Below are 12423 nucleotides of genomic sequence, written 5' to 3'. Positions count from 1 at the left end.
TCAGTCACATTGCAATAGAATAAATGCATGTAATCAGTAAACTCATGTATGTGGTTCAACTGAAGCAGCATGACTAAAATATTCCTAGTGCATATGACTGGAACTCATACAGGCTGCTGGAATGCATAATTCATATTTTGTTATTGAATGAATGTTAATAAGCATGGTCCTAATGCCAGCTCAGCATCACAAAGCTACATTATAATTCTCCCTCCTGTCAGAGGAGTCATTCTTTCACACAGATAGTGTGTCTTTATTACAATATGCCCAAATATGGATTACTGATGTCATAGTAGCTACTGACACAATTCAGATCATAGATTTAGATAAAATAGCCATTCAGGTTGAGTAACTAACGTCATTAGCTATTCCATATAATGATGACATCACGCAATAATATCACAACATCATTATTACATCAGATGTAATTGTCCTTTTAAATGTCGGTATTGCAGGGCAATTTGTTTCTAGCAACTTCTGGAACCTCTTCTGTAAATTAGTTGTGCTGATTCACAAAGAGCTGCTGGTGTGTGAAATGTTTCACTGGACGATACATCTGAAAGGAGGACATAAGAATTACTACCGAGTTGCTGTGGTAGTTGGACACAAGCTGTACTCATTTGGAGGATACAGTAACAAGAACAACAGTGATCAGATTGAAGTCCACATATTCAACACAGTGTCTCTACGCTGGAGGAAGTTGCGCCGATGGACAAATGGAAGAGGAGAACATCACCTTGGGATTCCCTGCGTGCGCAGGGGCCACACAGCTGTTCTGGTAGAAGATATTGTCTACATCTGGGGGGGATATCCTTACTGTAACGTGCTTTATTCATTTGATGTTGACAACCACAGATGGTCCAAACCCAATATTGCCGGTACTGTTCCAAAGCCGAGGCACCACCACTCAGCCTGTGTCTTGAGGAAGGTCATGTATATTCATGGAGGAAACACCCAGCTGACTGGATGCACTAATGACATGTACAAGTTGGACACCATCACAATGGTCTGGTCTTTAATTAACACCAGAGGAACTCCACCACCTGTTTCATCACGTCACTCTGCCACCATCATCGGGACAAAGATGTTTATATTTGGGCGCTGGGGGTCGGGGGACAACAACATCGGAGTGTTTGACACAGAGACCAACTGCTGGCTGAGCACACCTTTTGTACAGCTTCATCCAGACGTACGCAGTGGTCATTCAGCCTTTGCCTACAATGGAGAGCTGTACATATTTGGTGAGGAAAATTGGCCCCAGACATTCAATGTTCTCTGGAAATTCAATCCACAGACCTTCTCATGGAAGAAGGTTGAGCCCAAAGGGAAAGTCCCGTGTGGGAGGTATTGGATGGGTTCTTGCATGGTGGGAGAACGTATCATCATCTTTGGAGGATACAACACACCTGATGACCTGTATATCTTAGATTTAAGTCCTAATCTGAAGACGTTATGCAAGCTAGCAGTTATTCAGTACGGTGTGGAGCAGTCTGAACTACCACATAACATCAGGTGGGAACTGGCTGTCATGACTGCCAACAATAACTGAAAACAACATGGCCCTATAAAAAGAGAAAACAACTGTGATCCCACTATGAATAAATAAACAACTAAACAACTAAACAAATACATAAAAAGTGCTCCTCGGAGCACAGGTCTCCACCAGGTCAGGTAGGTTATTGTGGGCCAGCAATGTTCGGAATTCGCCAGTCAGGATGGAATATGACTTGATTACTTGACTATACAGATAATGTGTACCGATTTCGCGATGTTTGGACATAATTTGTACAGGAGTAATATGATTTTTTTCTTTTGCAAAAATCGGACACACGGACACACACACGGACGGAAGGACAGGGTGCAAAACATAGTCTCTCCATGCCTACGGCCTGGCGGAGACAAAAAGGTTGACCGAGTGTATGTGTAGGAGAACTTAAGATTTCCAGACAGAAAACGTCAGTATATTGGGGCACTTGAGTGGTGCAGGGGTAAAGTACTTGCCCACCACCTCTAGGAGTGTGTGTGTGTGTGTGTGTTCAAATCCACCTCAATGCATCCAGCTTGGCCGAGCATCAGATAGGAACACAACTGGCCCATGTTCCAGGGAGAGAGATATCTGTCACTGATTTGTCCCTACAGGCTGGTAGCAGCACCTGTTAGAGGAGATTGTCGAGCAGGAGGAGTATACAGTATAGGACCATGACTCAACCTCCTCCTCACTGGCAGGTGAGCCAGGAGGGCATAACAGCAGTGGCAGACAGTAGGAGGAATTAATTAGCATCACGAGTATGGGAAGAAAAGGGAGTAAAAAATGGTCAACTCTGATTTTTTTTTTAACCCAGTAAGACCTGGAACGCATCTGACATTGTTTTATTTGAGCTAAAAAGCATTATTTTACACTTTGTGAAAATGTGTGCAAATCTTTGAATATATATATTTTTAAAGCAAACATTTTTAACTCAAATCTTTGTTTCTGGGGGTCCCTGGAACAACATATTTTGAGATGGGGATCCGCGGCCAAATACATATAATTCTGGGGGTCATTTAATGGGTTAATACAAATTATATAATAAAAGTTGAGGAGCCCTGACATCAAAGGCACAAAGTCACCATTGTCTTCAGCCTCAGTCAGCAGGTAACTAATAATGTTTTAAAATGTAGCCCACATGTAATCTTAACATCCAAAGTTGCACATCTAGATCAAGTCAATAGTTCTGGTCTGATGCTCTAGTTTGGTGTGTCAGACCTGAAATGAGTCACGGTTCAAGGTTTAAGGTTGAGTTTATTTGTCATTCCATCATTCTGACATATGAAAAACGAAATTACATTCCTCAGGACATATAATATAGATACATGGACAGTTTCAATTGAGACCAGTGCTATAGGCATACTAAAAGCTACAATTTAGGACCGGAGTTGAAATAATATATATGTTTTACCATAATATGAAGAATATAGCAACATACAGTAGTGCAGTATTTTGTATTATTTTCTTTTTTTATAACTGCTAACCACACTGAGTCACTGCTTCCAAGTCTTGACTCACTAAAAGCAAACCAGAAGTACAGTAAATAGAAGTAAAAACCAGACATTTATGGGTGTTCTTTCTTCATACAGTATGCTTCCACATGCTCTCTTTGCCCTTTCAGTATCTGGGACACGAGTGGGATGGAGCTGCCCACCATGCAACAAACCACTACACATCCATTGATTTTCTTGTTGCCTTGGCTGTGTTTAGTCACTCTGGGAATGAAGAGCGCGTTGAAGTAGGACAGCTCTCTAATACTCTGCAGACAACAAATCTGGGCCACTTCTAGATAACAGAACATAGTTTAATTGTCATGCATCAATCAATGAATCAATGTAATAGTGAAAGTGAAGGTGTTATAATTCTATTGGTTACGAAACTGTAATTCCAGTGAATGTAACATTCACGTGTGTGTGTGTGTGTGTGTGTGTGTGTGTGTGTGTGCGTGCGTGCGTGCGTGCGTGCGTGCGTGCGTGCGTGCGTGCGTGCGTGCGTGCGCGTGTGCATGTGCCAGTTGAAATCTACGTTATCTACATAAGGGATTATACAAGTGTGCCATTGAGCATACAGTACAGAAGTATGTAATAAAAATATCAACACGGAATGGATCACTCCTCTATTTGTTCCCCTTCACTTTTGCTCACAAACAAGTAACCTGCTTCTGTTGTTTGTCACGATCTCCAAGGTAGAAGGTACATTCACACTGTGTATGTGATGCTGTGATCATTTGAGTGTCCTCATGAGGACACTCAAATATCACTCTTATCATTTCAGTCTGACATGTTTAAATCCATTTGCAGGGGTGTGGGAGGAAAACAAAGCCACTCAGCGTGGAGTTAATGAGTGACTTCCCCACTTTAAGCTAATGTGCTCAAAGGACCAAACACGCTGAGTCATTCTACTACTGTTCATGGTTTTGTTGGAATGAGCAACACGTGGGTCCAGCAATCAATTAAGTGGTTTATTATTGAGACCCATAGGCTGTGTCATAACTGGACTCCAGGGAGTGTGCGTGCACAGTTTCACGCCGATCGGTCCGACGGTGACGGAGATACATGGACGGACAGGGGCCAATACATAAAAATCAAAAAACACTACCAGCAATGAATGAGAGAATGAGTATAATGACAGTATGCCCAACACCTCATCCTGCCCAATGCAGAAACAAATGCGCACAATCAGTGTCGTCAGAGTGTCAACAGAATACACTGATATCAATACAGTGTCAACAGTATTATCAGCACATTGCAGTGACCACGCCCAGTGTCACTGAGGAATAGAATACACTGATGAGTGATGATAGTATGATACAGTATCGCCCTTCTTGCTCAATTGCCCCTGATAGCTTCCAGCTTCCTCACGGTTCTCACCCTCATCACCTAATCCACCACATCCAGTCTTGCACCGATGACGGAGCCAAGCTTCCCCAAGAGCCTGTTCAGAATGCTTGTATCCCCAACACTATTGTAACTCTCCCAGGAGGCAATTTCAAACAAGAGGGCACTAGACATACTACAGACTGATAGAACATCTGCAGCACCCTGAAGGACCTGACCCTTCTCAGTTAATAAAACAACATGCTCCCACTCTTGCTATATAGCTGTCAGACCAGCAGTGTATTGCCTAGTTGTCCATGATCTCTGCCAACCTCCATTAGTTTGAGCAAAGTTACTTAATACATGAATTACAAGGAATTCATGATGAATTCATGCTTGATTAATGCTTAATTAACGCTTACTTAACGCTTAAATAATGTATTAAGTAATCATAAATTAAGTGTTAATTACGGGTGCCTTATGAGCAAAGTGTTACCAGCGAACTTCTGGAAGTGACATTATGTGTCTGTGTTGAAGCGGAAGTCGGAGGCGTAGAGGGTGACAGCACAGTGGTGACAGGAAGGGTGACAGCACAGTGACAGTGTGCCCTGTGACATTCATAAGTGTGTATGGGAAAACCCATCACACTCCATCACAGGAAAAGATTCACAGAGAAAATTGCAGGGACAGATCATTCAACCCTTGAGGCTGCAGCACTTGAGGTTGAAAACGAATGGCTGGATTCTGAAACATGCCTTGTTGTGACTGATTACATTTCATCCTACTGATGGCACTTTGATGTTTTATATTTTATGTTACATTTTAACAGGTACACCAAAATCATGGCGACCGATATGAATCGGTTGTCGTCCCATCTCCACGACGGCAGTTAAAATGAACAAACGTGTAAGAATGTTATCTTTGGTTAATTCACACATTATGCAGGCATACCGAGGTTTAATGCACACATCCAACTGCAAGTGCACGCACGCACGCACACGCACGCACACACACATGAATGCACGCGCGCGCACGAATGTACAGACCTAAAAACCATGTGCACTCACCCTCTACACATAGTCTACCTTAAATGAGAAGCACCACCTCTCATACCAAACGCCTGAAACTTTCTTTGAGTTGTTGTTTTTTTTATTTCAAGACTCACTGCTTATCAGGCTCGACTGAGTTCAGTCAGGACAGGAAAGGAGCCCCAGGGGAGCTGTTATTGTCCATGGTGTTGCCCAGAGACACACTTCACTGGTTACTGTTTAATAAAGAGTCGCACAGAGGCACAGCGAGCATCTGGCTGGTTGAGCCCCCTAAGGGCAGTCAGACAGATGAGCACCCTGAAGCTCTCTCTCTCTCACACACACACACACACACACACACACACACACACACACACACACACACACACACACACACACACACACACACACACACACACACACACACACACACACACACACACACACACACACAGTAAGTGTGACCATTGACAAATGTTGGGGAAGAACATTAAAATGACTATTAACCATAACTTGTGCCATATTTGTGTCATATATTGTTAAGACAGCTGAGATTTTAATAAACCCCTTTTTCTGGGCATGTCATAATAGCAACAGGGTATTTTATTTTCTTAGAATAAAATGTACAATATTATTTAAGCTTTAATAATATTTTTTTCTTCAGTTTGTGATATCCATCTGTCTATCAATTGCAGGAACCTGTGTGTGTCTGTTTGTCCCAGGCATAACTCAGGCACTTGAGCCAAGAGAGGCACCACCGAGCGAGCTAAAGCGAGCGAGTTGCCGTGCCGAACGTTGCGAAGTTCGCTTGAGCCGACTCAGCGCCGTCCGAGTTATGTACCGATAGGCACAGAATCGTATATCATGTTGTGAGACCGCGTTTGCCCTAACTGCCACTCAAAGTGACTGCTGGCCTGGTCTTTTCCGGGACTTTCAGCTCCAGTGCACTCAAATAGCTGGCGTCACCGATGACGCCTGGATGGTTTATTTGTATCGAGTGGGAAATTGGCTTCCCTGTTCGGCCACTCCAACCCATTGGCTTCCCGGACTGAACAAGCTTTGAGTCAGGCTTTCAATGGAGGCCATTCAGCGTGAGTGACCATTTGGAGAGACCTTCAAATACAAGTAAACAAACAGCAGAGAATATACCAGGAAACATGACAGACACTTCCCTGCCCCCCTCTTCTTCGTCCTTTCTATTTTTATGGAAATAACGACGATGGAACTTGCAGAAAAATGAATTACACCCACTGTTTTGCACCGGTAAACCTGTGATGTGACAATAAAGTTGATTCTGATTCTGACCTGCTAGCATTGCGTAACACCCATATAAAGACGTGTAAAGTACTTTAACCATGCCTTACGTTACATGCTCGTATTTTGCCAAACATTACTGTACAGATATTGCAAATATGAATGGTTTCAAATTCTAGTCTTACTAGCCTACATCTTGTCCTTGTATTTAACAAACCACTGCTACACAAAGTGTTACTTTAATCTGGACACTCTCAGTTAAAATAACACCTGTATACTGTAGGTTCTCTGAGGGATAGGTGAGGTTATTGCTCTGAGTCTAATGATCATTAGCCTGGCGTTGGCCAGACTGATAACGTGGAATCACACTCACGTTCCTCTGATACCGGCGAGGAACGCGAGAGTGAATCCACGTTATCAGTCTGGCCAATGCCAGGCTAAATGATCATTACATCCTGATGTGAAAGAAAATATTTATAAAGAAGAAGAAGAAAATAAAGGTTGTTATGCATATAGCCTATGGACAATCAAAATCAGATGGAAATATTACATTTTGATGTGGTGTCATAATCAAACTTAATGTTGATATTGCACACTGACTATCAAGAAAATGAAAACTTGGCACTTCATGTCAACTAGGTTGCCGACCCCTGCTCTAGTGGTTATATCAGTGCAAGTATATAGGCCGATTTCTCTGGTATCTTATATATACACGTGACAATACCTCAAGAAGGGCATCATAACAGCACCCCCCCTGTGGAGAATTCTTCATAAATCATACTAATACCTCCTTTCTCGGGCTCACAGCTGAACCTATGAAGGTCATGTCTGAAAGCTCCATGCTGAGCTCAAGATAATCTCTCCGTCTCTCTCTCTCTCTCTCTCTCTCTCTCTCCCTCCCTCTCTCTATATACTGTAGATGAAGGATCTTCTCCAAGATCGAGCAGAGGAAGAAAAGAGAAAAGAGGACATGTAACTGGAGTGTAAGGTAAAGGGAACGTGTAAAGGCAGATAAGGAGGAGCGTAGTGTGAATGCCTTGCATGGGAGCATTGAAGAAGACATGTCCCAGTCCTATGACTCATATGACATATGACTCAAGTCCTTTAAAAGGACAACCCTGTCAGTCTTTTCTTAATGCTTTTTTCCCCTAAACTTAGAGTAGCCAAAACATTTGTACCCCTTTTTCTCCCCAATTTAGTCGTTATGCCAATTAATTCATCCCCACACACATTTCTGTGTTGTCACTGCTGTTGTTTGCTACTGACTCACCTGCCAGTGAGGAGCCCCCACCAGGAGGACGTAGAGCCTTGGTCCTACTCCTCCCGCCCAACACTCCCCGCTGACAGGTGCCGCCCCAGCCCGTAGGAGTACGTGCAATGACCGATATCACCCTCCCCGCCCAGCTTCCCTCCCCCGAACACGGGCCAATTGTGTTTGTGTGGACGCTTGACAAAGCCAGAAGCACCACGGTAGATTCGAACCCACAACCTCCGTGGTGGTGTGCAGTGACTTTACCACTGCGCCACCCGAGCGCCTAACCACTTGAACCCTAGTGTCCCTATTCTGGGGCGAACCTGCAGCGGTAATAGCCATTCTACAAGCTTACAACACATCACATGTTGCGCCAGTAGAGTGGCTATTTTCTACAAGGATATTTAGTGTAGAGCGAAAACAGGAGTGATCAGTATAGAGTACCCTGGGACTCCGGTCAACTACCTATAGGGTTTAAGTAGTTAACCATGATTAGTGACATGATTAATTGTACTTATGCAGTTCTTAAAAACCACATACAGTAGAAAATGTATAAAAAGTACATGTGAAGATTTCATGAATACTGCACAATATCTTCCAGGCAAGTAAGATAATATTGTTACGTTTTTTTTTTCTTTTTGTGCCCAAGTCATACCAACGGGCAAGACAAAATCTCAAGGCATCGAAAAACAGCCGATCTACAAGCTCACAACGCGAAACAAATAAACGTTTATAAAAGTGTGCTCCTCTAAGCGCAGATCTCCGCCAGGCCAGGTTGCCTACCCAAATCTGAATGAAATAAAAAGATCTGAGTGATGAGTCACATGACTTCAGAGATTACCGATTTTTAGTCAAAATCTGTACGAGTGGTAGCAAAACGATTTGTGGTACATTTTACACAAAATGTACACCTCCCGCAAACTTTGAAAGCCAATTGAAGCCAATCGGAATCTTAAACATCTGACAGATACATCTTCATCATCTGACTGCAGAGTAAGAGTTAATGTGAACTTGCATGTGAATTGGAGTGTTCAGACAAGCACTCCCTGACGACTGGTACTGGACGTAGTGCACGAAACTCGGTACTGGGGGTAGCGTCACTAACAGACTTGCCGATCAAATCCTCTTCAAAGGCATGCATAAACACCTAACATGCGTGCATATGCATGTCTGTTAGCCCGCCTCTGATTGGACAACAGACCCACTTGACAACCAACCTAGCAACTGGCAAGGGAATACTGAACACAGAGTGAGCACCATAAGGACAAGTAACGCATCAGGTGAACGCATTTGCAAAGTAAAACAGGAAACACTAGGACGAAATTACATAATAAAAGTGCACAACAGACAACATGACAGAAAGAGACGAGTCGGCAGCTGCTCGCGCGCGCAGCTTCTTCGTTTTTTTCCGGGTTTGTATACTTTTTTTAAATTTTATTTTATTCTATTTAATGCGGTTAATTCGGTTAATTTCGTACCAAAAATGTACTCCATGAAGTGCAGATGTCAGAGGTTCTTTATTTTTATTTTTTTGTGATGAGTTTCTGATGGTGCTCGTCATTTCTCCTGGGTGCTTTAGCCCCGAGGCACCCACAGTATTGGCGCCCTTGTGCGTGTGTGCGTGTGTGCGTGTGTGCGTGCGTGCGTGCGTGCGTGCTCCATTTTGCCGGAAACCTCCTTCAGTTACTTGTGCCTTTACACCACCTTGAACACGAGCCATTTTCCTTTCCCATGTGACTGATGGAAACCTAGATGGAGGTTGAGTGGGCTGACATCATCACAGTGGTGTGTGTGTGTGTGTGTGTGTGTGTGTGTGTGTGTGTGTGTGTGTGTGTGTGTGTGTGTGTGTGTGTGTGTGTGTGTGTGTGTGTGTGTGTGTGTGTGTGTAGGCGGTTGGGTTCCCACAGGCCTTTCAGACCACCACAAGCCTTTGATTTCCTGGTAATAAAAGGTACAATTGAATGTTCCCTTGTATTGCGGTGCTAAAGAGATTAGGTAAGACTCAAGTTGTTCTCTTCTCCCCTATGAGCTATCCACAGAACATCCGCAATGTTACAGATGGATAAAATGAACACGGATTGAGGCATTTATTACTACACATTGGATGGCCAACGTTACGCAATCCCTACATTTACTTTTACTCTCTCCTTGCTGTCAGGCAGAAACCTCATAACTCCATAAATCAAAGTATTTATGTTTTTCCGTAAATGAACGCCCTATTTCAGGAGTAGGCAACAGGCGGCCCGTGGGCCAGAACTGGCCCACCAGCAAAAGTATCTGGCTCGACAAATTATTTTGTAAATACTTTACAATAGCTGACTGACCATGGTCAGCAATAGCTTTGAATTGATGAAACCGGGTAGGACGAACAAATAGTTCCATTTCCTTTCTTTGAATGTTATGTTTTCACTGTCAACTTTCCTCTTGGATGAAAAACTTCTCTCACGTTTAAAAAACAAACCAAAGCTGTGTTTCACATGCGTTAAATAATACATTGTTTCTCTCCGTTCTAACAGACCTTCAACCATGTAAGAGCTCTTGTTCGAAAAGGAGTTTACTTTTGATGAACTAAATATCCAACCCAAGGATGAGGCCTGCACAAAAAAGATTACATAATAAGCATTTCTGTGTGCACCGGCGACATTTGATTCCACATGCTTTTCTATCAACGACACACATCTTTATGTATTCACTTTTATAACAATATCGTTATTATTATTGTATATAAGGTTGCTTGTTGCAAGTTCAGGGTCCTAAATTAGCCATTGATTGTGTTCTGGCCAACCAGCTAATGTTGTTGAAAAAGTTGAAAAAGTTTGGCCCGAGGCCAAACTTTTGCCAACCCCTGCCCTATTTCATCATACAAATACGGCCATTTTCTCACAAAAGAAGAGGACGGGTTTTGGATGTTTTCCACCCAAAACCGGCGATGAGGCCGTTTACAGCAGGGTTCTTCAACAGGGGGTCCGTGACCCCTAGGGGGTCCTCAGAGTTACTACAGGGGGTCTGCCAAATCTTTGTGTCATAGGATATTTTCTTTACATTAATAGCACCAATAGCAATAGCAATAGCATCCCTATTCTAAGGAGAACCTTTGCCAAAAATAGCAGATCTACAACCTCACAACGCCTCGCTGTGAGGTTGTAGATCGGCTATTTTTGGCAAAGAGAGGGAAAAAGGAGCAGACTAAGTACATAGTGAAAAGTCAACTTTACTAAGTATTGACGGTTTAAGTGGTTATATGTCTGAAAATACATATCAATCTAACATACACTGATGATAGTGCTGTCAAACAAGTCTATGAAGCTATCTATGAAATCTATGAAAATGCTTAAACCTCATTGCAACACAATGTTATACAATATGTTGTGAGGGGGGGGGGGGGTCCCTGCGTCATCTCCCTCTCAGATATGGGGTCCTTGGCCTGAAAAACGATGAAAATCCCTGGTTTACAGTATATAGTGTAGCCTACATTCTTCAGTTCATGCACAATTATTTACACATACACTGTTGTGTAGAGTAGACTGACTGTTCCCAAGGCTGATTGAACCGTTTTTCCCAAGGCATATCCTTTAGCTCAGTGGTGAACAAGCTGGGTCATGAGAGATGTCTTGCAGAGTGTGTACAGCAATATCAGAAATGCTATGAATCAGTCGATAATCATGTTTGTTAACTGCCATGTTGTTGGATGGATTTGTTTCTGTATTTTTATGAGAAGGCTTTAGTTTGCCTTAACATTATTTGTTTGCCTGAAGAAGACCTTGCTTTTGGTCAAAACATGTGTTGTTTGTCCTCGGCTGCAAAAAGACAAAGCAAACAATCTCTGCTTGCAAACATTTTAATTTTTATCTCCACAACAAGTGCCAAAGGCACTGTGTGTGCGTGCGTGTGTGCGTGCGTGGATGCCTGTGTGCGTGCGTGGATGCGTGGGTGCTTGCGTGCGTGCGTGCGTGCGTGCGCGTCTTCTTCCTAATTTATTCAAATGTGTTTGGTTATTTACTGAAAGAGTGACTTTCAGACCTGTTTCACCAGTGGAAGTCGATTTAGATTTCTCGCTAATATGTGGACTTGGACGAACATAATTATGCTTTGCCAGAGGTTTGAGGTTGTGTAGTTACACAACCCAAACCTCTACCAAAGTGTACAGTAAGTATGCATAAAGTTAATGTCCACATCTGCTTAGCACCAACATACAAAATGTGTTATTTTTACACCAAATCAAAAGAGACAGTTATACACACACACATGTCTGAGCACATGTGCAACACACTGTATGGGGAAGTTCCTATTGTGGGTTCATGTTTCTGGAGAAGCCGGATACAGTGAAACAATTTTTACCACGGCAACATTTCAGGGACACTGAAAAGGAACACAGAATTATAAGCTTACAATACAAGACATCCTTTTTATCAATTTGTCAGCTAATGCACTGGCTTGTCCTTGCCCTCCACCCTTTCCTCCCATTCTGCTCTCTCTCTCTCTCTCTCTCTCTCTCTCTCTCTCTCTCTCTCTCTCTCTCTCTCTCTCTCTCTCTCTCTCTCTCTC

General features: G+C 43.0%; 1 long non-coding RNA gene across 1 annotated transcript in view; it reads left to right on the top strand.

The window, feature by feature from the left end:
* Positions 1-12423, top strand: part of LOC311051858 — a 255015-nt gene that overhangs the window by 97205 nt on the left and 145387 nt on the right. The gene's annotated exons all lie outside the window — the stretch shown is intronic.

Source organism: Gymnoscopelus microlampas (assembly GCF_963454915.1).
Source record: "Gymnoscopelus microlampas genome assembly, chromosome: 9".
NCBI lineage: Eukaryota > Metazoa > Chordata > Actinopteri > Myctophiformes > Myctophidae > Gymnoscopelus > Gymnoscopelus microlampas.
The sequence above is the reverse complement of the archived record's forward strand: the minus strand, read 5'-3'. Positions and strand labels throughout refer to the sequence as shown.